The following is a 25,240-nucleotide window of genomic DNA, read 5'->3' as shown; positions in this document are numbered from 1 at the left end:
AGATATTTCCTGGCTCTTGCCAGACTTCGATTCCCAAACAATAGTGCAGCAAGCCCAAGTCTGTCATTTCAAACTCAGAACTCAAAGCCTTTCGAGTTTGGTTGATCATATCTTCATAGTCACTTGTACTAAGAAGGTCATCCACATATAGAACAATCACTACAGACTTTTCACCATCTTTGTAAACATACAAGTTAGCATCTAAGGCACATCTTTTGAAGGTTAAGCTTTAAAAGAACTTATCTATCCGCTTATTTTGAAACATGTCTTAGTGAACCTCACCTCATGGTCAAGATCAGCTAATAGAAGCAGCTGCTAGTCCATTTCTCCAAATCCCTGAACACTACATTAGAGAATTTGGGAATTCTCATATAGTTTGGGAATTCCCAATAAAAGTGGAGTCTACCCTAGTTGCTATATAGGTTGTCTTTCCAAGTCCCATTTTAAAGCATGGGTTAAGATTTAGCCACATGGCCAAATCTTTACCCCTTGTTTGAAAGTGGAACTTGGGAGATTCCCAAATTCTCTAATATGGTGTTTCTGGATTATATAACATGATTGAAAGATTTTTTAGTTCACCATTTGCAGCAACAAAGGAAATAGTATATGTGCCCTCAGTAGGGCATTTTGCACCATTGCCAACCATCACAATGATGGATTCCTACAAAGAATACATAGAACTATACAGACCTTTCTCATTGATCATTTTCGAAGTTTTTGGGCATGTTTAATTACATATTTCTACACACATTCTGGTGATTCTATAGGTTGCAATTTTACATGCGATATTTCTCACATTTTTAAACATGGCTGTAAAAGTGTATCATTCTCTTACATCTCTACTCTGATTCTATTGTAGTGTTTGCAATTTTATTTCTATCACCATCTCATATTACACTGGACTATTTACAAGGTTAGGGAGCTTGTGGGTACTATAGAATAATAATTTAAAATGTAGCATATCATAAAACTATAGATAGTATTTGACTTAATAGTGATACAGAAATGGATTCCACATCACTTTAGCATACCATTGTGATTGAGGTAGTTTCTTTTGTGGCTGTAATATTTTTGCAATCCATTATTATAAGAAAAATTCATCTCATAGTTTGTTTGTCGATTAGATGGCTATATGTGGCATGATGCAATATCCATGGATGTTCTTTCTTGAATACCATGAGAAAACCTAAAGGATCTCAAGGAAAACTACTAGGCTAGAAGGAAATATGGCTCAATTTTAGTTGTTGTAGAATTCAGTTATGTTAATCTCTAGATCTATTACCCAAGTGGATTCATCCATCCTAGGAATATGGAGTGATGAAGAATACTTAAGAATGACATCTATTTCAACTCATGGAAAAGAATGTATCAAGGTATTGGATAATAATGTATGCTTTAAAAAAAGTACCTTTTGTGTACTTAATAGTGATGTCATAGGTCCATGGATAGCAGTATATGAGTAAAACACAAGAAGGAAAATAGAGTATTCTTTCACACATACAATAGGTGCAATATCTCATATACTTCATATATGCAAGATTGTCTACACGAGGAGATGAAAGACTTGAAAGGGAAATGAGGATGCGCATCACAACAATCAAATGGGAGTATGCTCAAGGATACTTACAAAAGGCAAGTAGATGTGATATTTTACTTATTTATAAATTATTAATCATACTGATTTAGGACAATTATCTAATAGATTACTATTCTATTGAAGTAAACAATGCTCAATGAAATATGGAGTAAGGTTAAGCATTTTTTGACTTAAAGGATCGATAAGAAAAGAAATAACCAAGATTGTGGAGTCATGGCTAGATTTAAGAGAGTTGATGGAGACATAGATTAATAGTGTCGTAAACTCCTATATATAATTAAGCTTGACTATTGAAACTTCTTTGTATATGTTTTTGATACTCTGTGGTTCAAGGATGTAGTGAAAACAAGCTAATGCAACAATCAAATGCTTTGCAAATGGCTTTATAAACCATTGACTCTACAAAGTAATAACAAGGAAAGCATGGTACTTTGATGCTACTACTATAATGTGAATAAGTAAATATATTCACATTGTTGTAGTAACACAAGTAAATATGTTCAGAATGTATATATTTGATGATCAGTAACATACACCAACTCTTGCTTCTCTTCACTTCCTAGAGTCCTCATTAGCATGTTCCTATTTATGCTTGAGTAGATCGTCTTTCAAAAAAGGATAGAGAAAGACAGTAGCATCAAATCTCTCCATGTTTTAGGGAGATATACGATACATTGACAATCATGAACCATATGCATGATGATCCTAGTGCTAGATATGCTTAATGCCCCACCCTCGTAAGAGGCCCCCAATGCTCCATGGTGCTCTCTTGTAAATCCTCCATTATCAAGAGAAGCCATGTGTAAGCATGGACATTCATTGGGTTGTGACTCATATGTAAGATGAGGTCTATATTTTGAGCTATAAAAGGAAGACAATTCCCAAAATATGTTTGATGGTAGAGGAAATATTCCTTGAAATATTTCTCGACTAGCTAGGAAAGATTCAATATATGGTTAGATAGACCAAACCAAAGACTACCTTCTCAAGCTATAAAAGGAATACCCCTCCAAAGCCATCATCAATATATCTTTCACCTAGTCAAAGCTCTTCCAACTAGCCTTAACCTCTTTGCCTATAATCTCTCAAGATCACCCCCCATCTAAGCTTGATTGTGGAAGTGCACAGGTGGACAAAGCCATCTTTGTATTATTTCATTTAAAATTAAAGTAGTTTTGGTTCTTCTTATATTTCTAGTGTATTCTCAACTGTTTCCTTAGATTTTGTCTGTGCTGCAATGTGTAAGTTTGACACAGTATCAAAGCCCATGGGACTCTAAGGAGTTAAGAGTATGCCAGAGACAAGTAGGGCTTCAATAGTGAAGATAATGAATGTTGCCTCTCGCATCATGTTGCAGTGTTGACACATCAAGTGGTGGTGCTAGTGTATCAACAATTCAAATACGAAGGATTCATCCAATAATCTTCATTGAACGTAAGTTAGATGGTACAAACTACACTTTGTGAAAGTTTAAAATTAATATTATCCTTGATTCTTATGAATTTTTGGATATGGTGCTAAAAACTATCCCAAAATCACAACCCACCCCGACCCATAAAATTCAAGTGTTATGATTCCTCCAAATACTATGGGCTTGGAAAGGAAGGAATACAGATGTGTTGTGTGCCTTAATTACAAGCTATTCTGATAGTGTTTAGCCTTGATTTAGCATATAACCAAAGCATCAAAGGTTTAAAACATAGTAAGGAGTTAGTATGGGATATGAAATCAAACAAGGATTCAAAACTTGGAGAATCAACAAGTAGAAAAAGCATTTGGTGAAGGAGAGATAGCTCAAGCACTCATCACTCAGATAAAAAATCTGCATGATTAGATATGTGGCATTGAAATATGAATGACTTAGTAATGAGGATCTAGCTTTAAGGTTTTTTTGAAATTATCCACCAAATTTAGATGGATTAATAACTACCCTAAACACTCTAATGAGAGCCTAAGCTTCAACATTTGCAGAATTTTATTTACCCCTTTCTTTGAGTCTTCGTAGTCTGGGATTTTTGGACATATATTAGACTAAATATTTGTTCTATCATTTTGGTTTGTTTATTTTATTACACACTTCACCTTTTTGGTCAATATTTTGTTTTCCTTAACATGAAAGGATGGAACTTTGATAGGGTTCATGAGCATATAACAAGCACATTTTTCAATTCACTATACATGGAGGTCATTCTACCTAGATCTCAAATACTTCCATGCCATGGGTTTTGATTGATGTGTTGTTGCACCATTGTTGAGAATTCGCATGACATGCGGCCAATTGCAACTATATGTAATATTAAATGCATGAGCACTTTGGAGAGAAGCTTTCATTGTGCAAGCACTATTTCTTACATGCACATATGGCATATTTTACCAATTGTTAAAAATCCCATTTGCATGAGGGAGGTGGTTGGATGAGTTTGAGGATCATAAGGATCCCATTAGTTGTCAAAATGGGTAATCTTTATTATTTAATCATCAACAAACAACCATTTCTTCTTCAATAACAAAATGTGTTTTCACGATGGCGTAGAGGAGCATAAGTTGATAGTTGAGGATTAAGCATAAAGGATTCTAATCATAATGAAGGAACCTCTTAGTATCTTGCATTTTGCATGGAGCAAAATGCACATTAACTATACTAGGTATAGTCTTTTCCACACTACAGCAAAAAGGGTTCATAGACGCGCTTGTAGACGCAATATTTGAATTGTGAAAAAAAATGTCAGTCGCGTTTATTAATGCGTCTATTTGCGCGTCTACAAAATCGCACCTAAAAGTGCGCTTATGATCAAAGTTACATGCACACTTAGAGGCGCCTATAGACGCGCATATAAATGCGCTACGTAAATATATAATCATATTTATAAAAAAGTGGACATATTCATATTGTGTGTCTATACAAGTGTGTATCTACACATCTAAAACCGCTTTTACTCTGAAAGTTTTTGACGAGAATAGACGCGCATTTATCCTACAATTTAGACGCGCTGATAGACGTGCAAAACAGAGATATGAAAAAAAAACCAGAGAGCATGTGGCTTTGCAAGCCACATGCTCTCTGGTTTTTTCCCCCCCATCAACATCAAATTCTATGCTTAGGGAAACCAGAGAAAGATTATTTCGAAGATTGGATACTGAAAACAAAACAATGTACGTAGCACACGAAATTTCATATATATAGATGAAATGTTTTTACATTATGAGTTCTATTGCTTGTGACATCATGGTCGCAAGCACTAGCTGAAAGTAATACATATCAAAAATGAAAATTACAAGCCAAGGGGAGGCATGCATGCATGGGGCTCCTCTATATCTCCTCAGAAGAGGCATCATCATCGCTACCACCACCGCTGCCTGTGCCGCTGCCGTTGCCGCCACCACTGCTGCTAGTCCCCCCTTCGCTATCCTCAACTGCATCAGGGTTTGCTTACACAAAGGATTAAGGTATATAAATACCATTACAAACAATAAATTAGAGTTATCTATACTTTTCATGTAAAAAATAAAACATACCTCTTTTGGTGGTGGAATCCTCATGGCGCGATTATATTGCTCCTCCATGATGAGTCCCTCCTCGTAGAAATGCTGCCAAGTGGATGCCCAGTTATGACCTCGATGGTAGCCTACCTCTCTAGGAGTAGGCATCCTACCAATGATATGATACTACAAAACAATTTGAACATACAACGTATTAAAACACACTACATAATGAAGTGAAACAAATTATAAAATTTATTTTTTTAAAAAAAATCAAATAATACTTACAAACTCAGCCTCCCATGACTCCCTCCCACCCGATCCATAATGTGATGATCCCATGGTTGCCATCTGGATACGTTACACCTCTGCATGTTAGCGACTTGTCATTTTCTCCGCTACTCTCTTCTTGGCCTCTTTCCACTCCTTGTGGTGGCAATTGGGTGGTTGGCCATATCCAGGGCGCCCCTGCTCTTGTCTCCGCAATGATTCCTTGGCGCGCGTCATAAGGTGAGACCTCTTGTTATGAAGTGCGTCTCTCACCTTTGACCGTCCCCAATCATCTGAGAATCGTGAATTCTCAGGATTAGGGTACCTTTTATGTACTGCCCGCAGCACCTCTTGCCACAAACTATTTTTTTGGTGCTTGAAGGGAATCATACAATCTTTGTATGTGGCATGCACGACACTCCTCAAGTAGGCTATCACTCCCCTCCCCTCAAAGTCATGCAAGATACCACCAACATCAGTGATAGGGTAGTACATTTGTGGAGGCTCACCTCTCTCATTTTTCGGTGAGGGTGATCGAGAGCCACCACCTAGGCAACCCCCACAAAGCCCTCGACCTCCTCGTCCTCCCGCACTACTCTCCCTCCTCCCTCGATGTGCACTACCCTCTACCTCACTCCATACACGTGCTTCTGCAGATGTACCTGCTTTGACCGATCCATGTACCTCAGCTGATTCTGCAGTGGGAGGGCGACCAAGATAATTGGTCATCTCCCCCATGAATTGCTCCTTGTTGAATGGGGTGCTGGAGGATCCAGGATTCCACATCTACACAAGAAAAATCATATTAGCCTTTGTAGATAAAACATATTACATACATCGTCTATACCTACGTCTCTGTGCGCGTCTATACCTACGTCTCTGTGGGCGTCTATCAGCGCGTGTATCATCGCGTGTACACTGCAGAGCACACGTGCCAGCACACGCGCTCAAAGACGTACCCTCAGAGAAACATTTTTCGCATCTATATCTGCGTCTACACTGAGATGTAGATGCGCTATCAGACGTGCTCGGTCGGCTGATTTTAGGCCGACGACCACCATTGATGATTTACAAAATGCAATACATAATGGAATCACAAATCCTAAATACACAGACAGAGCAGAGAGAGCAAGAGAGAAACAAAGAGAGAGAGAGAGAGAGAGAGAGAGAGAGAGAGAGAGAGAGAGAGTCACCTTGGGTGTTTGGTATGGCGGGTGGTGGCGCTTCTTCCTTCTCCTTCTTCCTCCCCTTGGTAAGTTACCCTCCCTTGATGCTTGCTTGCTTCTTCTTCTTGTTCTCCTCTCTTTTGTTCTCTCTTTCTTCCTCTCCTTGGCTTTCCTTTTTCCCTTCTTGTGTGTTTGAAATGAAAGAAGAGGTGAGTCATGAGGAGGTGAGGCATGAAGAGACTACATGTCGGCTAAACTCAAGCTTCAGAACCGTAAAAAACGCAGGAAAGGAAATGCGTAGTTTGAAAAGAAATGATTTAAGTATGATTTGAATTTTAACGTGTGCGTCTATTTTTGCGTGTATATGCGCGTCTATTGTACAGGTAGACGCGATTATAGACGCGAAGATAGACGCGAAATAGACGCGGAATGAGACAGGGAGAGGGAGAGGGAGAGGGGGAGAGAAGAAAACATAATATGGAAAGGGGAGAGAGAGAGGAAGGGAGAAGAAATGAGAGAAGGAGAGGAAGAGAGCCAAAGGAAATGAGAGAGGAAGAGGAGAGAGAAAAAAAAGAGAGAATGAGAGGAGAGAGAAAAAGAGATAAGATGTTAAACATAATAGGCAAATAGAGCAAGAGAGGGTATGGCCCCTACACGACATCCACATTTGTGCACGACATCAACCGCAACTGGCCCTTGCAGCATGAGGCCTCCTCTGTGCCCTATTGCAAAACACAAACTAGATTGCCATCAAGATGATTGTTGCATGCACGCAATCGCTTCCTTGCGGAAGTATTTTCATGAGTGGTTTCAAGTTATATCTAGCAGAACAAGCTCCTTACAAAGGTTAATCCAAATCGAAGGCTCTTCCTCAAGGCCTTTCAATTGAGTCTCTCATCGTCGACTACCTCAAGACAGTATCACAATTTATCTTGCATTACCTGAGGGACAGGTATGGTGGGCAATTGATGATGAAGGATATTCAATGGTGTCTTTCCGCGCCAGCAATATGGGCAGAAGCTACCAATCAAAAGATGAGGAAATGTGCTCAGGAAGCTGGTATGGTTAAGGGAGTGTCAAGCAGAACATGCTCACAGGATGCTAGCCCTCATCTATTAAGAGTAGTTCTGGAGCCAGAGGCTGCATCTTTGCATTGTCTACAAAATGCTAGATTCCTATCCATCAGAGAAGGAGCAAAGTTTGTTGTGGTTGATGTGGGCGGAGCCACTATTGATTTGCTGGTGGGTGAGGATTTGCAAAAATCTGAGGCTGATGCTCCAGCGTTAGATGCAACCTTATTATGGCTTCAAAACTAATGAATGATCTACATTTTAATAATTATCCTTGGACCTAATGCCAGTCCGGTTGTCCAGTTCACTTGTGAAATGGTCTTGGTCCAAGTTGCTTATATTGTTAGCCCATGCGAGTACCCAAAAAGTGTCACCTGATTGATAGCTGTCTTCTTACAGACTCCTCTAACCTGTAGTGTTCTGACTTTGCATTGTAAGCCTTATGTATTCCAACCTCCATCCTTGTGTATTCCAACCTCCCATGCCAATGAGAGAGGGAGAGGAGAGAGAAAAAGGAATGAGAGAGGAGAGAAAAAAAGGAATGAGAGAGGGCAAGGAAGGGAGAGGAATGAGAGAGAGAGGAGAGAGAAAAAAGAGAGAGGGAAGGAGAGGAATGAGAGGGAGAGGAGAGAGAAAAGGAAATGAGAGAGGGAGAGGAGAGAGAAAAAGGAATGAGAGAGAGAGGAGAGAGAAAAAGGAATGAGAGAGGGCAAGGGAGGGAGAGGAATGAGAGAGAGAGGAGAGAGAAAAAGAGAGAGGGAGGGAGAGGAATGAGAGGGAGAGGAGAGAGAAAAGGAAATGAGAGAGAGAGAGGAGAGAGAAAAAGAGAGAGCGATGAGATAATTTGCTTATTGATTCAATGTGTATTCCTAATTCTATGGTTTTTATCATGCGCACACGTGCACACTCAAGAATCAATAGTCAATTTTAAAGTTAAATTGAATTTTCCATTATTAAAAGGAACTATCTTTTATCATCTTCAAGTACATAGAGAAATTACGAGATACATATTGCAATGCTTGCTACTAATTGTAAGGTTTCTGTCGCTTGCCGCAAATTACTTATATCAGGCTTGTCAACTGGCGGAACTGCCATTCATTAGAGAGCAATGAAAAAGTAATTATTAACTCTATTTTTTTAATTCAATGATTCAATGTGTGTTGAGATATCGAGCTCCACTCATGATATGCCAGGGTGACCGTTGTGCATTTATGTCACCACTTGTCAGTTGCAGATGCGGTTGGTACACCGCCCATGAATAATAGCTAGATGATAGCTATCCTTATCTACTCTAGTTCGTGGCTCAGTTAGTATGCCACCTTAGTTATTTGAGTTTGGTTTGAGACCCATATATAGGGTTCTTCTATTTCTTTGTATGAGAGTTCTTTTTTGCTTACACAAAACTGTTTTCAGCCTCCACCTCTGTGTGTATTCCCCCATTGTGCAAGCAAGAAAGCTACAAGTGAGACTCCTTCCTTCTCTCCCACAATCATGACATGATATCAGAGCCTTGTTCGTGGTAAGGAGCTCAAGAAAGCAAGCCAAGTTCGCGGTCTTCTGGTAAGAGTACCAGTGTTGCTTTCATTCTTCTGTTTTGGGAGCAAGTCTCTGCAGGTAGCACAGCCGGAAAGTGCAAGAGTGCATTGTCTCAGGTTGAGACGCCCTTCACGGTGAAGCAAAAAGACAGTATATGCTGCAGGATAGGGCTTTAGCCCTTAGTGACCTTTTTTTTTTGATTTGAGGCCATTTCGGGGCCTGTTGTGGAGGCGGAAGTTTTCTGCACGCACTCAGGAAAAGGCCCAGTTTTATGCTGTGCGACCACTGTTCTACAGGTCGGTGAAAAGTTACCACAGAAATTGCATCGTATGCTTGTGTGCAGAGACATTGGGAGTTACAGAATCATCCTTGGTTCCTGTTTATGCAAAATCGTCACTAGGAAGTGACTGTGTGGTCAAATACCACTTTCGCCAGTTTTGCAGATTTGCCCTTGTGAGGGTGAAGCTGTGTTTTTTGCAGTGACAGAATTTTTTGTAGTGTTCTATAATGGCGTCTGATTCTCTTTCACAGATTGTAATTGAAAAGCTTGACAAGAACAACTTCCAAGCATGGAAGTTCAGAATGACGAATTTCCTTATGGGAAAAGGATATTGAGAATTTATTGCAGGAAATGAAGAAGAACCAGTTCTTCCTGATGTTCCCAATCAACAGCAAATGAAGGCATTTAAAGCATGGCATGAGAGAGCCAGGAAAGTTATGTACTGGCTGTCTATCAGCATTTCAGGCTCTATGATTGTGCATATTCAGGATGCAAGTACGCCAAAGGAGGCATGGGATACTTTGTCAAAAATGTATAGCACAAATACGCAAGCCAGGAAAATGCAGCTCAAGCAAGAGTTGCATAATGTGCAAAGAGAAAATATGAGCATCAATGACTATCACATGAAGGTGAAGAAGATTGTAGATGCACTTGCTTCCATTGGGTCGCCAGTGGAAGATGATGATTTAGTTTCTGTGACCTTGAATGGTCTAGGAAAGGATTATGCACAGTTTCGAACATCCATTTCCGTCCGTGAAAGATTTCCTGATTTTGAGGAGTTGATTGCTCTTCTAATTTCTGAGGAGCAAAAAAATGGTGGTGCATCTTCTTCAGGAGAAACTTCAAAAGAAACCGTCTTCTACTCAAATGCTGGAAGAGGTAGAGGCAGAGGTAGAGAAGGCCGATTTGGAGGCCATGGTAGAAATCAGAATATGCAGCAGACTCAAGAAAACGAGTCCTATGGAGGAGGACGTGGTAGAAATCAGAATATGCAGCAGACTCAAGAAAACGAGTCCTATGGAGGAGGACGTGGTAACTCTAGAGGCAGGGGGAGCCAAAGAGGTTGTGGTGGATGGCAAAGAGGCCAAAATGCAAACAACAATGTTGCATGCTACTACTGTGGTAAAATGGATCATATGGCTAAAGACTGCTATAAAAAGCAGAATGACATCATGAATGAAAAATTGCAACAAGGAAATTATGCATCTTCTAGTGGACAGGGTGATGACAGAAATGAGCATTTGTTTATGGTGCAACACATGAACAATTCTGTGATAAGTGTAGAAGAAAGCAACGAAGTGTGGTATGTTGACTCAGGTGCATCAAACCACATGACAGGTCATGCAGAATGGATGCACGATGCAAGAAAAATTGAAAAACCAGGATTTGTGGAGACTGGTGATGATACTGCACATCCTATTGTGCAGATTGGAAAAATTCCTTTGTCTATGCAGGATGGAAAAAAGAAATACCTGTCAGATGTATTCCATGTCCCGAATATCACCAAGAATCTAGTTTCTGTTGGTCAAATGGTTGAGCAGGGCTTGCACGTCAGATTTAATCCTCATGGATGCTTTGTTGAGGATATGAAAAATAAAGGTCGCTTGATAGCAAAAGGAAAGAACAAGGGCAGAATGTTTACATTGGATGCAGACATGCCTGAATTGAGTGCAGCAATGTTTGCACATGGCACCGTAGTTGCAGATATTGATATCTGGCATAAATGCATTGGTCATGTTAATGTACAGCGACTTAAACCAATGTAGGCCCAAAATATTGTTGCAGGATTGCCTAAATTCAAGGTTGCAGAAATGCATAAGGTATGTGAAGCCTGTCAGTTTGAAAAACAGGCAAGGAAACCATTTCCTAGACATGCTCAAGAGAGTAAGAAGCCATTGGAATTAATCCACTCTTATGTGTGGACTACTAAAGCTGCATCTCTTGGAGGCTGTCATTATTTTGTTACTTTTATTGATGACTATAGCAGAAAAGTTTGGGTGTATTTTATGAAAAAGAAAAGTGAAGTTTTTGGGCATTTCAAAACTCTTAAAGCTATGGTTGAAAAGAAACAGGCCTACAAATAAAATGCCTTAGGTCAGATGGAGGGGGAGAGTACCTCTCAAATGAGTTTGCAAGGTTCCTGCAGGAGCATGGCATAAAGCAACAATATTCATGCAGTCATACCCCACAATAAAATGGAATTGCAGAAAGGAAAAACATACATATTGGAGAGGTATCTCGTGCCATGCTCAATGAAAAAGACCTGCCAGATTTTTATTGGGCTGAGGTAGTTGTTACAGCAGTCTACATAATGAACAGAACTCCCACTGCAGCAATACATGGGATGACTCCAAAGGAGAGGTATACTGGTAGGAAACCAGATATTTCTCATGTGAAAATTTTTTGTTGCATTGCCTATGTTCATGTGCCAGATGAGTTGAGATCCAAGTTGGATCCAAAAGCTGAGAAGTGCATCTTTATTGGTTACTCTTTGCAGCAGAAAGTGTATGATGCTATAACCGTTCTACTCGTAAGTTTATAGTGAGCAGAGATGTTGTTTTTTATGAGATGAGTAGCTGGTATAAACTAGTAAATGTGATTGATAATGTAGATGCACAGAATGGTAATGCTGCACAGAATTCACAGCAGCTGTCACAAGATATTAGTGGACTTGGAGCGTCCTCTAGCAGTGGTTCACATTCTTCGCCATGGACAGGCAGATTGAGATCAGGAGAATCTTCTCAAAGCAATGCAAATAGTGGTATTCAGGTATCACGAAAAGGAAAAGAGAAGGTAGCTCAGCCCATGTTTGATGTGAATGCAGGTCACTCTTATGTGGATGGTAAATCCAGTTGCTCAGAACAGAGCATTGATGATGAGTTGGGTATTCCTTCTATTGTTACACCTAGAGTAAGAAAGATCAGGGATGTTTTGAGAGTACCTGGGAGTGAACCTACTTTACGCAGGTCTACCAGAGCTAGGTATCCTGTGGATAGGCTGAAATATGATGGATTTACAGCCATTCACTATGCCTATATAGTCAAAGTGATACAGGAACCAGAACCCACTTCTTTTGAGCAAGCCATGGGAAAAGAAAGATGGGAGAAAGCCATGGATGAAGAAATGGATGCCTTGGAAGAAAATGCTACATGGGAATTGGTACCTTTGCCTAAAGGTAAGAATGCAATTGGCTGTAAGTAGGTTTATAAGGTGAAGCACAATGCAGATGGTTCTGTGAACAGATACAATGCAAGATTAGTAGTCAAGGGGCATGCACAAACATATGGTATTGATTATGAAGAAACATTCAGTCCAATTGCAAGGATGGCAACCGTAAGAGCAGTCATTGCTATGGCTGCATCAAAGGAATGGTCTTTACATCAGATGGATGTAAAGAATGCCTTCTTGCATGGTGATTTGCAAGAAGAGGTATATATGGAGCAGCCACCAGGTTATATGCATGCTGTTCATCCTGAGTTTATTTGCAGGTTGAAGAAAGCATTGTATGGCTTAAAGCAAGCACCTAGAGCATGGTTTGACAAGATAGGACAGTATCTTGTCACTATTGGCTTTCAGATTTCCAAGGCAGATTTCTTACTTTATGTGAGAAAAACAGAGAAAGGTATTATGCTGCTTGTCATTTATGTTGATGATTTGATTATCACAGGTGACAATGATGAAGATATCCTTCATGTGAAAATGCTATTGAAGCAGAAGTTTGAGATGAAGGATTTGGGAGAGCTGCGTTATTTCTTGGGCATTGAGGTGATTAGATCACCAAGTGGGATATGGCTATTATAGAGGCAGTATGGATTGGACATGCTATCCAAATATGGAATGATAGGCTGTAAGCCTATTTCAGTTCCTTTGGAGCAGAATGTGAAGCTAAGCGCAGATGCAGGTGAGCTTCTAGAAGACCCTACTATGTACAGACGCATAGTAGGAAGTTTGATTTATATGACTATTACCAGGCCAGATTTGAGCTATGCTGTTGGATTGGTAAGTCAGTTTATGCAGGCTCCAAGGAAACTGCATTTGGATGCGGCTAGACGCATACTCAGGTATGTGAAGTCCACATTGCAGTATGGACTACTTTATGAGACTGGGGTTTAGATACAGTTGCATGGATACACTGATGCTGATTGGGCTGGTAGTATTGCTGATAGACGATCTACCAGTGGATATGAGTTCACTTTTGGGAGTGCTGCAGTCACTTGGAGCAGCAAGAAACAGCCTACAGTTGCCTTGTCGAGCACAGAGGCTAAGTACAGGGGCATAGCAATGGCTGCATGTGAGGTAGCTTGGTCACATAAGCTACTTTATGATATGCATCAGCCTACAGATGGGCCAGTTGTCATTTATTGTGACAACATGAGTAGTATACACTTGGCAAATAACCCAGTCTATCATGCTAGAACAAAGCACATTGAGGTGCATTATCACTATGTGCAGGAGAGGGTTTTACTAGGTCTTATTGATCTAGTTTATGTCAGCATAGAGGATCAGGTAGCTGACATATTTACGAAGGCTTTGGGCGCAGAGAAGCTACGCAAGTTCAGAGACCTGCTTGGTGTGCAGGAATTGGGATTGAGCTCGAGGGGGAGTGTTGAGATATCGAGCTCCACTCATGATATGCCAGGGTGACCGTTGTACATTTATGTCACCACTTGTCAGTTGTAGATGCGGTTGGTATACCGCCCATGAATAATAGCTAGATGATAGCTATCCTTATCTACTCTAGTTCGTGGCTCAATTAGTATGCCACCTTAGTTATTTGAGTTTGGTTTGAGACCCATATATAGGGTTCTTCTATTTCTTTGTATGAGAGTTCTTTTTGGCTTACACAACTAAGAAGAGGAAAACTGTTTTCAGCCTCCACCTCTGTGTGTATTCCCCCATTGTGCAAGCAAGAAAGCTACAAGTGAGACTCCTCTCCCACAATCGTGACAATGTGTATTATTAATTCTATGGTTTTTATCATGCGCACATGTGCATGCTCAAGAATCAATTTCAGGTGGTTAAATAATTATTAACTTTGGTTTTCTAATTATGTGAATTGCTAATTTTAGGTGGTTGAATAATTGTGCGTCTGTTGGCGCGTCTAAGATAATTGGTCATCTGCAGTGGGAGGGCGACCAAGATAATTGGTCATCTCCCCCATGAATTGCTCCTTGTTGAATCGGATGCTAGAGGATCCAGGATTCCACATCTATACAAGAAAAATCATATTACCCTGTGTAGATAAAACATATTACATACAGCGTCTATACCTGCGTCTTTGTGCGCGTCTATACCTGCGTCTCTGTGGGCGTCTGTCAGTGTGTGTACCGTACACTACAGAGCACACGCGCTAGCACACGCACTCAAAGACGCGCCCTCAGAGAAACATTTTTCGCGTCTATATCTACGTCTACACTGAGATGTAGACGCGCTCTGTCGGCTGATTTTAGGCCGACGACCGCCATTGATGATTTACAAAATGCAATACATAATGGAATCACAAATCCTAAATACACAACTAGAGCAGAGAGAGCAAGAGAGAAACAAAGAGAGAGAGAGAGAGAGAGAGAAAGAGAGAGAGAGAGAGAGAGAGAGAGAGAGAGAGAGAGAGAGACTCACCTTGGGTGTTTGGTGTGGCGGGTGGTGGCGCTTCTTCCTCTCCTTGGTAAGTTACCCTCCCTTGATGCTTGCTTGCTTGCTTGCTGCTTCTTCTTATTCTCATCTCTCTTTTTCTCTCTTTCTTCCTCTCCTTGGCTTTCCTTTTTCCCTTCTTGTGTGTTTGAAATGAAAGAATAGGTGAGTCATGAGGAGGTGAGGCATGAAGAGACTGCATGTCGGCTAAACTCAAGCTTCAGAACTACAAAAAACGCAGGAAAGGAAAGGCGTAGTTTGAAAAGAAATGATTTAAGTATGATTTGAATTTTGATGTGTGCGTCTATTTTTGCGTGTATATGCGCACCTATTGTTCACATAGACGCGATTATAGACACGAAGATAGACGCGAAAATAGGCGCGGAATGAGAGAGGGAGAGGGAGAGGGAGAGGGGGAGAGAAGAAAACATAATATGGAAAGGAGAGAGAGAGGGGGAGGGAGAAGAAATGAGAGAAGGAGAGAAAGAGAGCCCAAGGAAATGAGAGAGAAAGATGAGAGAGAAAAAAAAGAGAGAATGAGAGGAGAGAGAAAAAGAGATAAGATGTTAAACATAATAGGCAAATAGAGCAAGACAGGGTATGGCCCTTGCACGACATCCACATCTGTGCACGGCATCAACCATGACAGGCCCCTGCAGCATGAGGCCTCCTCTGTGCCCTACTGCAAAACACAAACCAGATTGCCATCAAGACGATTCTTGCATGCACGCAATCACTTGCGGTACTTTCATGAGTGGTTTCAAGTTATATCTAGCAAAACAAGCTCCTTACAAAGGTCAATCCAATTCGAAGGCTCTTCCTCAAGGCCTTTCAATTGAGTCTCTCATCGTCAACTATCTCAAGAAAGTATCACAATTTATCTTGCATTACCTGAGGGACAGGTATGGTGGGCAATTGATGATGAAGGATATTCAATGGTGTCTTTCCGCGCCAACAATATGGGCAGAAGCTGCCAAGCAAAAGATGAGGAAATGTGCTCAGGAAGCTGGTATGGTCAAGGGAGTGTCAATCAAAACATGCTCACAGGATGCTAGCCCTCATCTATTAAGAGTAGTTCTGGAGCCAGAGGCTGCATCTTTGCATTGTCTCCAAAATGCTAGATTCCTATCCATCAGAGAAGGAGAAAATTTTGTTGTGGTTGATGTGGGCGGAGCCACTATTGATTTGCTGGTGGGTGAGGATTTGCAAAAATCTGAGGCTGATGCTCCAGCGTTAGATGCGACCTTATTGTGGCTTCAAAACTAATGAATGATCTGCATTTTAATAATTATCCTTGGACCTAATGCCAGTCCGGTTGTCCAGCTCACTTGTGAAATGGTCTTGGTCCAAGTTGCTTATATTGTTAGCCCATGCCACACCCAAAAAGTGTCATCTGATTGATAGCTGTCTTTTTAGAGACTCCTCTACCCTGTAGTGTTCTGACTTTGCATTGTAAGCCTTGTGTATTCCAACCTCCCTCCTTGTGTATTCCAACCTCCCATGCCAATGAGAGAGGGAGAGGAGAGAGCGAAAGGAATGAGAGAGAGAAGAGAGAAAAAGGAATGAGAGAGGGCAAGGAAGGGAGAGGAATGAGAGAGAGAGGAGAGAGAAAAAAGAGAGAGGGAAGGAAAGGAATGAGAGGGAGATGAGAGAGAAAAGGAAATGAGAGAGGGAGAGGAGAGAGAAAAAGGAATGAGAGAGAGAGAGGAGAGAGAAAAAGGAATGAGAGAGGGCAAGGGAGAGAGAGGAATGAGAGAGAGAGGAGAGAGAAAAAGAGAGAGCGATGAGATAATTTGCTTTTTGATTCAATGTGTATTCCTAATTCTATGGTTTTTATCATGCGCACACGTGCATACTCAAGAATCAATAGTCAATTTTAAAGCTAAATTGAATTTTCCATAATAAAAAGGAAGTATCTTTTATCATCTTCAAGTACGTAGAGAAATTACGAGATACATATTGCAATGCTTGCTACTAATTGTAAGGTTTGTGATAGGCAAATAGAGCAAGACAGGGTATGGCCCTTACACGACATCCACATCTGTGCACGGCATCAACCGTGACTAGCCCCTGCAGCATGAGGCCTCCTCTGTGCCCTACTGCAAAACACAAACCAGATTGCCATCAAGACGATTTCTGCATACACGCAATCACTTCCTTGCAGAAGTACTTTCATGAGTGGTTTCAAGTTATATCTAGCAGAACAAGCTCCTTACAAAGGTCAATCCAATTCGAAGGCTCTTCCTCAAGGCCTTTCAATTGAGTCTCTCATCGTCAACTATATCAAGAAAGTATCACAATTTATCTTGCATTACCTGAGGGACAGGTATGGTGGGCAATTGATGATGAAGGATATTCAATGGTGTCTTTCCGCGCCAACAATATGGGCAGAAGCTGCCAAGCAAAAGATGAGGAAATGTGCTCAGGAAGCTGGTATGGTCAAGGGAGTGTCAAGCAGAACATGCTCATAGGATGCTAGCCCTCATCTATTAAGAGTAGTTCTGGAGCCAGAGGCTGCATCTTTGCATTGTCTCCAAAATGCTAGATTCCTATCCTATCAGAGAAGGAGAAAATTTTGTTGTGGTTGATGTGGGCGGAGCCACTATTGATTTGCTGGTGGGTGAGGATTTGCAAAAATCTGAGGCTGATGCTCCAGCGTTAGATGCGACCTTATTGTGGCTTCAAAACTAATGAATGATCTGCATTTTAATAATTATCCTTGGACCTAATGCCAATCCGGTTGTCCAGCTCACTTGTGAAATGGTCTTGGTCCAAGTTGCTTATATTGTTAGCCCATGCCACACCCAAAAAGTGTCATCTAATTGATAGCTATCTTTTTAGAGACTCCTCTACCCTGTAGTGTTCTGACTTTGCATTGTAAGCCTTGTGTATTCCAACCTCCCTCCTTGTGTATTCCAACCTCCCATGCCAATGAGAGAGGGAGAGGAGAGAGCAAAAGGAATGAGAGAGAGAAGAGAGAAAAAGAAATGAGAGAGGGCAAGGTAGGGAGAGGAATGAGAGAGAGAGGAGAGAGAAAAAAGAGAGAGGGAAGGAAAGGAATGAGAGGGAGATGAGAGAGAAAAGGAAATGAGAGAGGGAGAGGAGAGAGAAAAAGGAATGAGAGAGAGAGGAGAGAGAAAAAGGAATGAGAGAGGGCAAGGGAGAGAGAGGAGAGAGAAAAATGAATGAGAGAGGGCAAGGGAGAGAGAGGAATGAGAGAGAGAGGAGAGAGAAAAAGAGAGAGGGAGGGAGAGGAATGAGAGGGAGAGGAGAGAGAAAAGTAAATAAGAGAGAGAGAGGAGAGAGAAAAAGAGAGAGCGATGAGATAATTTGCTTTCTGATTCAATGTGTATTCCTAATTCTATGGTTTTTATCATGCGCACACGTGCATACTCAAGAATCAATAGTCAATTTTAAAGCTAAATTGAATTTTCCATAATAAAAAGAAAGTATCTTTTATCATCTTCAAGTACGTAGAGAAATTACGAGATACATATTGCAATGCTTGCTACTAATTGTAAGGTTTATGTCGCTTGCCCACTAATTACTTATATCAGGCTTGTCAACTGGAGGAACTGCCATTCATTAGAGAGCAATGAAAAAGTAATTATTAACTCTAATTTTTTTAATTCAATGATTCGATGTGTATTCTTAATTCTATGGTTTTTATCATGCGCACATGTGCATGCTCAAGAATCAATTTCAGGTGGTTAAATAATTATTAACTTTGGTTTTTTAATTATGTGAATTGCTAATTATAGGTGGTTGAATAATTGTGCGTCTGCTGGCGCGTCTAAGATAATTGGTCATCTGCAGTGGGAGGGCGATCAAGATAATTGGTCATCTCCCCCATGAATTTCTCCTTGTTGAATGGGGTGCTGGAGGATCTAGGATTCCACATCTACACAAGAAAAATCATATTACCCTGTGTAGATAAAACATATTATATACAGCGTCTATACCTGCGTCTTTGTGCGCGTCTATACCTACGTCTCTGTGGGCGTCTATCAGCGTGTGTATCATTGCGTGTACACTGCAGAGCACATGCGCCAGCACACACGCTCAAAGACGCGCACTTAGAGAAACATTTTTCGCATCTATATCTGCGTCTACACTGAATTGTAGATGCGCTATCAGACGCGCTCTGTCGGCTGATTTTAGGCCGACGACCGCCATTGATGATTTACAAAATGCAATACATAATGGAATCACGAATCCTAAATACATAGACAGAGCAGAGAGAGCAAGAGAGAAACACAGAGAGAGAGAGAGAGAGAGAGAGAGAGAGAGAGAGAGAGAGAGACTCACCTTGGGTGTTTGGTGTGGCGGGTGGTGGCACTTCTTCCTTCTCCTTCTTGCTATCCTTGGTAAGTTACCCTCCCTTGATGCTTGCTTACTTGCTTGCTTCTTCTTCTTGTTCTCCTCTCTCTTGTTCTCTCTTTCTTCCTCTCCTTGGCTTTCCTTTTTCCCTTCTTGTGTGTTTGAAATGAAAGAAGAGGTGAGTCATGAGTAGGTGAGGCATGAAGAGACTAGGTGAGGCATGAAGAGACTGCATGTCGGCTAAAATCAAGCTTCAGAACTGCAAAAAATGCAGGAAAGGAAAGGCGTAGTATGAAAAGAAATGATTTAAGTATGATTTGAATTTTGACATGTGCGTCTATTTTTGCGTGTAAATGCGCGTCTATTTATGCGTGTAAATGCGCGTCTAATGTTCAGGTAGACGCGAAGATAGACACGGAAATAGACGCGGAATGAGAGAGGGAGAGGGAGAGGGAGAGAGGGAGAGAAGAAAACATATGGAAAGGAGAGAGAGAGAGAGGGAGGGAGAAGAAATGAGAGAAGGAGAGGAAGAGAGCCAAAGGAAATGAGAGAGGAAGAGGAGAGAGAAACAAAAAGAGAGAATGAGAGGACAGAGAAAAAGAGATAAGATGTTAAACATAATAGGCAAATAGAGCAAGACAGGGTATGGCCCTTGCATGACATCCACATCTCTGCACGACATCAACCGTGACTGGCCCCTGCAGCATGAGGCCTCCTCTATGCCCTACTGCAAAACACAAACCAGATTGCCATCAAGACGATTCTTGCATACACGCAATCACTTCCTTGCGGACGCACTTTCATGAGTGGTTTCAAGTTATATCTAGCAGAACAAGCTCCTTACAAAGGTCAATCCAAATCGAAGGCTCTTCCTCAAGGCCTTTCAATTGAGTCTCTCATCGTCGACTACCTCAAGAAAGTATCACAATTTATCTTGCATTACCTGAGGGACAGGTATGGTGGGCAATTGATGATGAAGGATATTCAATGGTGTCCTTCCACTCCAGCAATATGGGTAGAAGCTGCCAAGAAAAAGATGAGGAAATGTGCTCAGGAAGCTGGTATGGTCAAGGGAGTGTCAAGCAGAACATGCTCACAGGATGCTAGCCCTCATCTATTAAGAGTAGTTCTGGAGCCAGAGGCTGCATCTTTGCATTGTCTCCAAAATGCTAGATTCCTATCCATCAGAGAAGAAGAAAAGTTTGTTGTGGTTGATGTGGGCTGAGCCACTATTGATTTGCCGGTGGGTGAGGATTTGCAATAATCTGAGGCTGATGCTGCAGCGTTAGATGCGACCTTATTGTGGCTTCAAAACTAATGAATGATCTGCATTTTAATAATTATCCTTGGACCTAATGCCAGTCCGGTTGTCCAGCTCACTTGTGAAATGGTCTTGGTCCAAGTTGCTTATATTGTTAGCCCATGCCAGTACCCAAAAAGTGTCACCTGATTGATAGCTGTCATTTTACAGACTCCTCTACCCTGTAGTGTTCTAACTTTTACATTGTAAGCCTTGTGTATTCCAACCTCCCTCCTTGTGTATTCCAACCTCCCATGCCAATGAGAGAGGGAGAGGAGAGAGAAAAAGGAATGAGAGAGAGGAGAGAGAAAAAGGAACGAGAGAGGGCAAGGAAGGGAGAGGAATGAGAGAGAGAGGAGAGAGAAAAAAGAGAGAGGGAAGGAGAGGAATGAGAGGGAGAGGAGAGAGAAAAGACAATGAGAGAGGGAGAGGAGAGAGAAAAAGGAATGAGAGAGAGAGGAGAGAGAAAAAGGAATGAGAGAGGGCAAGGGAGGGAGAGGAATGAGAGAGAGAGGAGAGAGAAAAAGAGAGAGGGAGGGAGAGGAATGAGAGGGAGAGGAGAGAGAAAAGGAAATGAGAGAGAGAGAGGAGAGAGAAAAAGAGAGAGCAATGAGATAATTTGCTTATTGATTCAATGTGTATTCCTAATTCTATGGTTTTTATATTTCGCACACGTGCATACTCAAGAATCAATAGTCAATTTTAAAGCTAAATTGAATTTTCCATAATAAAAAGGAAGTATCTTTTATCATCTTCAAGTACGTAGAGAAATTATGAGATACATATTGCAATGCTCGCTACTAATTGTAAGGTTTCTGTCGCTTGCCGCTAATTAATTATATTAGGCTTGTCAACTGGAGGAACTGCCATTCATTAGAGAGCAATGAAAAAGTAACTATTAACTGTATTTTTTTAATTCAATGATTCAATGTGTATTCTTAATTCTATGGTTTTTATCATACGCACATGTGCATGCTTAAGAATCAATATCAGGTGGTTAAATAATTATTAACTTTGGTTTTTTAATTATAAGAATTGCTAATTTTAGGTGGTTGAATAATTGTGCGTCTGCTGGCGCGTCTAAGATAATTGGTCATCTGCAGTGGGAGGGCGACCAAGATAATTGGTCATCACCCCCATGAATTCCTCCTTGTTGAATGGGTGCTGGAGGATCCAGGATTCCACATCTACACAAGAAAAATCATATTATCCTGTGTAGATAAAACATATTACATACAACGTCTATACCTGCGTCTTTGTGCGCGTCTATACCTGCATCTCTATGGGTGTCTGTCAGCGTGTGTATCATCGCGTTGTCGTATTGCTGCGCATTCGAGGTGTGAAAACCACCCAAAAGTTGTGCATGAGATTTGTTACTGTATACATACTTTGGCGTAGACGTTGTGCTTTGCTAATTTTACAGAAGAAACAAGCGTAAGTTTCCTTAAGAGGTCAACTGTTTTTCCTCACAACTGAGAATGGAACGGTGGATATCTTGTTTATACATCTCTTTCTACATTATACATACTTGATGCTCACACAGCAGGTTGTTATTGTTTTGCCATTGATCCGACTGGGAGGTGCTTTGCAATGGGGAGTGCAGATGCTCTTGTGAAATGCTTTGTGTTCGTACTTTTACCAAGCTTGAAGCAAAGCAAAAGACCTAGAGTTGAAGGGACATGCAACGTGAAGAGGAAAAGATGCTGCTTTTCTGTGTGTGTAAGAGAGGGAAGTGTGGCTAAATAAGTGGGTTTTTTTCTGGTTTATGACGCAGGTAAAAGAGGGGAATTTTAAAAAGCTAAAGAGGGCGGGACAGAAAAAGAGAAAAAGACTAATCTAGGGAAAAGGAGGACAGAGTATTCGGAAGGAAGGCGCAGAGAACAAGTGAGGAGGAACAGAGCATACGAGAAAAAAATCAGAAAAAAGAACAGAGGAAGTGGGTGGTTTTCAACGAAGAGCCCGAAGTCTGATAGACAGTTTATTTGGGAGGGAGAAGCTGTTAGTAGTGCCTATGTGATAAGAGAAGAAACGAATCCTGAAAAGCTTCTGCAACGAGAAACTTCGATAGTTTTATACCTCAAGCCTGAAGAAGCATTCGAGTACTGTGATCCAATTCGCATTCAGAATCTTGTGAAGAGCTACTCTCAGTTTATCTTTTTCCCCATTTATATGAGGTTCAAAAGACTCGTACAGTGGAGGACACCGATGCTGTTACTGAAGAGGGATTGACTGAAGAGGAGGCAAAGACCTGTTGCTACAAAGAAGAAGTTATAGCCAAGTCGAGAGCAGGAGAACGGAGAGAGACGTCGATGAAAAAAAATTCTGTATAAACCGGCACACTGATCATAAAAAACAGGAAAAAAAAAGCATACAAAATGGGGGGAATGATTGCTTATGGCATTATGGAGGATGAATGATGCTGGGCCTATTGATTTGATTGATGATGATAGCGATGCGAGTCCTCCCTTCTGCCATCACCTGCAGCGTCATCATCGATTCCTGCAATTCGCTCCGTGCTTGTCAATCCATCCCGCAATCGATACTTCGTCCCTGCGCCATTCTTGAATTTGGTTCAATATGATTCCAACTGTTTGAACACGAGAAAACAGGGAGGATACTCTGTAGCTAATGGGGGAGAAAGGAGGACGAAGGGGAATGCCTCACGAAGCACACTAGACGAGGGATTCAAAAAGCAGCAGAAAATTTATGGGAGAATATCAGGAGCAGGAGGATGATCTTATTAGATTGAAACGTGAAGCCATGTTGGCCTGGGTGTAAAGTGCAGCAAGGAGGTTGTGACTCCCACTACAGATGACCAATTATCTTAGACGCGCCAGCAAACACACAATTATTCAACCACCTATAATTAGCAATTCACATAATTAAAAAACCAAAGTTAATAATTATTTAACCACCTGAAATTGATTCTTGAGCATGCACATGTGCGCATGATAAAAACCATAGAATTAAGAATACACATTGAATCATTGAATTAAAAAAATAGAGTTAATAATTACTTTTTCATTGCTCTTTAATGAATGGCAGTTCCTCCAATTGACAAGCCTTATATAAGTAATTAGTGGGCAAGCGACAGAAACCTTACAATTAGTAGCAAGCATTGCAATATGTATCTCGTAATTTCTCTACATACTTGAAGATGATAAAAGATACTTCCTTTTTATTATGGAAAATTCAATTTAGCTTCAAAATTGACTATTGATTCTTGAGTATGCACGTGTGCGCATGATAAAAACCATAGAATTAGAAATACACATTGAATCAATAAGCAAATTATCTCATCGCTCTCTCTTTTTCTCTCTCCTCTCTCTCTCTCATTTCCTTTTCTCTCTCCTCTCCCTCTCATTCCTCTCCCTCCCTCTCTCTTTTTCTCTCTCCTCTCTCTCTCATTCCTCTCCCTCCCTTGCCCTCTCTCATTCCCTTTTCTCTCTCCTCTCTCTCTCATTCCTTTTTCTCTCTCCTCTCCCTCTCTCATTTCCTTTTCTCTCTCCTCTCCCTCTCATTCCTCTCCTTCCCTCTCTCTTTTTTCTCTCTCCTCTCTCTCTCATTCCTCTCCCTTCCTTGCCCTCTCTCATTCCTTTTTCTCTCTTCTCTCTCTCATTCCTTTTTCTCTCTCCTCTCCCTCTCTCATTGGCATGGGAGGTTGCAATACACAAGGAGGGAGGTTGGAATACACAATGCTTACAATGCAAAGTCAGAACACTACAGGGTAGAGGAGTCTGTAAAAAGACAGCTGTCAATCATGTGACACTTTTTGGGTGCTGGCATGGGCTAACAATATAAGCAACTTGGACCAAGACCATTTCACAAGTGAGCTGGACAACCGGACTGGCATTAGGTCCAAGGATAATTATTAAAATGCACATCATTCATTAGTTTTGAAGCCACAATAAGGTCGCATCTAACGCTGCAGCATCAGCCTCAGATTTTTGCAAATCCTCACCCACCAGCAAATCAATAGTGGCTCCGCCCACATCAACCACAACAAATGTTTCTCCTTCTCTGATGGATAGGAGTCTAGTATTTTGGAGACAATGCAAAGATGCAGCCTCTGGCTCCAGAACTACTCTTAATAGATGAGGGCTAGCATCCTATGAACATGTTCTGCTTGACACTCCCTTGACCATACCAGCTTCCTGAGCACATTTCCTCATCTTTTGTTTGGCAGCTTCTGCCCATATTGCTGGCACGGAAAGACACCATTGAATATCCTTCATCATCAATTTCCCACCATACATGTCCCTCAGCTAATGCAAGATAAATTGTGATACTTTCTTGAGGTAGTCGATGATGAGAGACTCAAGTGAAAGGCCTTGAGGAAGAGCCTTCGATTTGGATTGACCTTTGTAAGGAGCTTGTTTTGCTAGATATAACTTGAAACCACTCATGAAAGTACTTCCGCAAGGAAGTGATTGCGTGCATGCAAGAATCGTCTTGATGGCAATCTAGTTTGTGTTTTGCAGTAGGGCATAGAGGAGGCCTCATGCTGCAGGGGCCAGTCACGGTTGATGTCGTGCACAGATGTGGATGTCGTGCAAGGGTCATACCCTGTCTTGCTCTATTTGCCTATTA

The 25,240-nt window shown here is 41.2% G+C and overlaps 1 pseudogene; it reads right to left on the bottom strand.

The window, feature by feature from the left end:
- Positions 1-24,906, bottom strand: part of LOC148034604 (3-isopropylmalate dehydratase large subunit, chloroplastic pseudogene) — a 52,774-nt pseudogene extending 27,868 nt beyond the window's left edge.
- Between the last annotated feature and the right edge of the window lie 334 nt (positions 24,907-25,240).

Source organism: Lygodium microphyllum, chromosome 6, assembly GCF_053477565.2.
Source record: "Lygodium microphyllum isolate KBCC chromosome 6, Lygodium_microphyllum_v1.1.10, whole genome shotgun sequence".
In the NCBI taxonomy this organism is placed as follows: Eukaryota; Viridiplantae; Streptophyta; class Polypodiopsida; order Schizaeales; family Lygodiaceae; genus Lygodium; species Lygodium microphyllum.
This window is presented reverse-complemented; position numbering and strand designations above follow the sequence as displayed.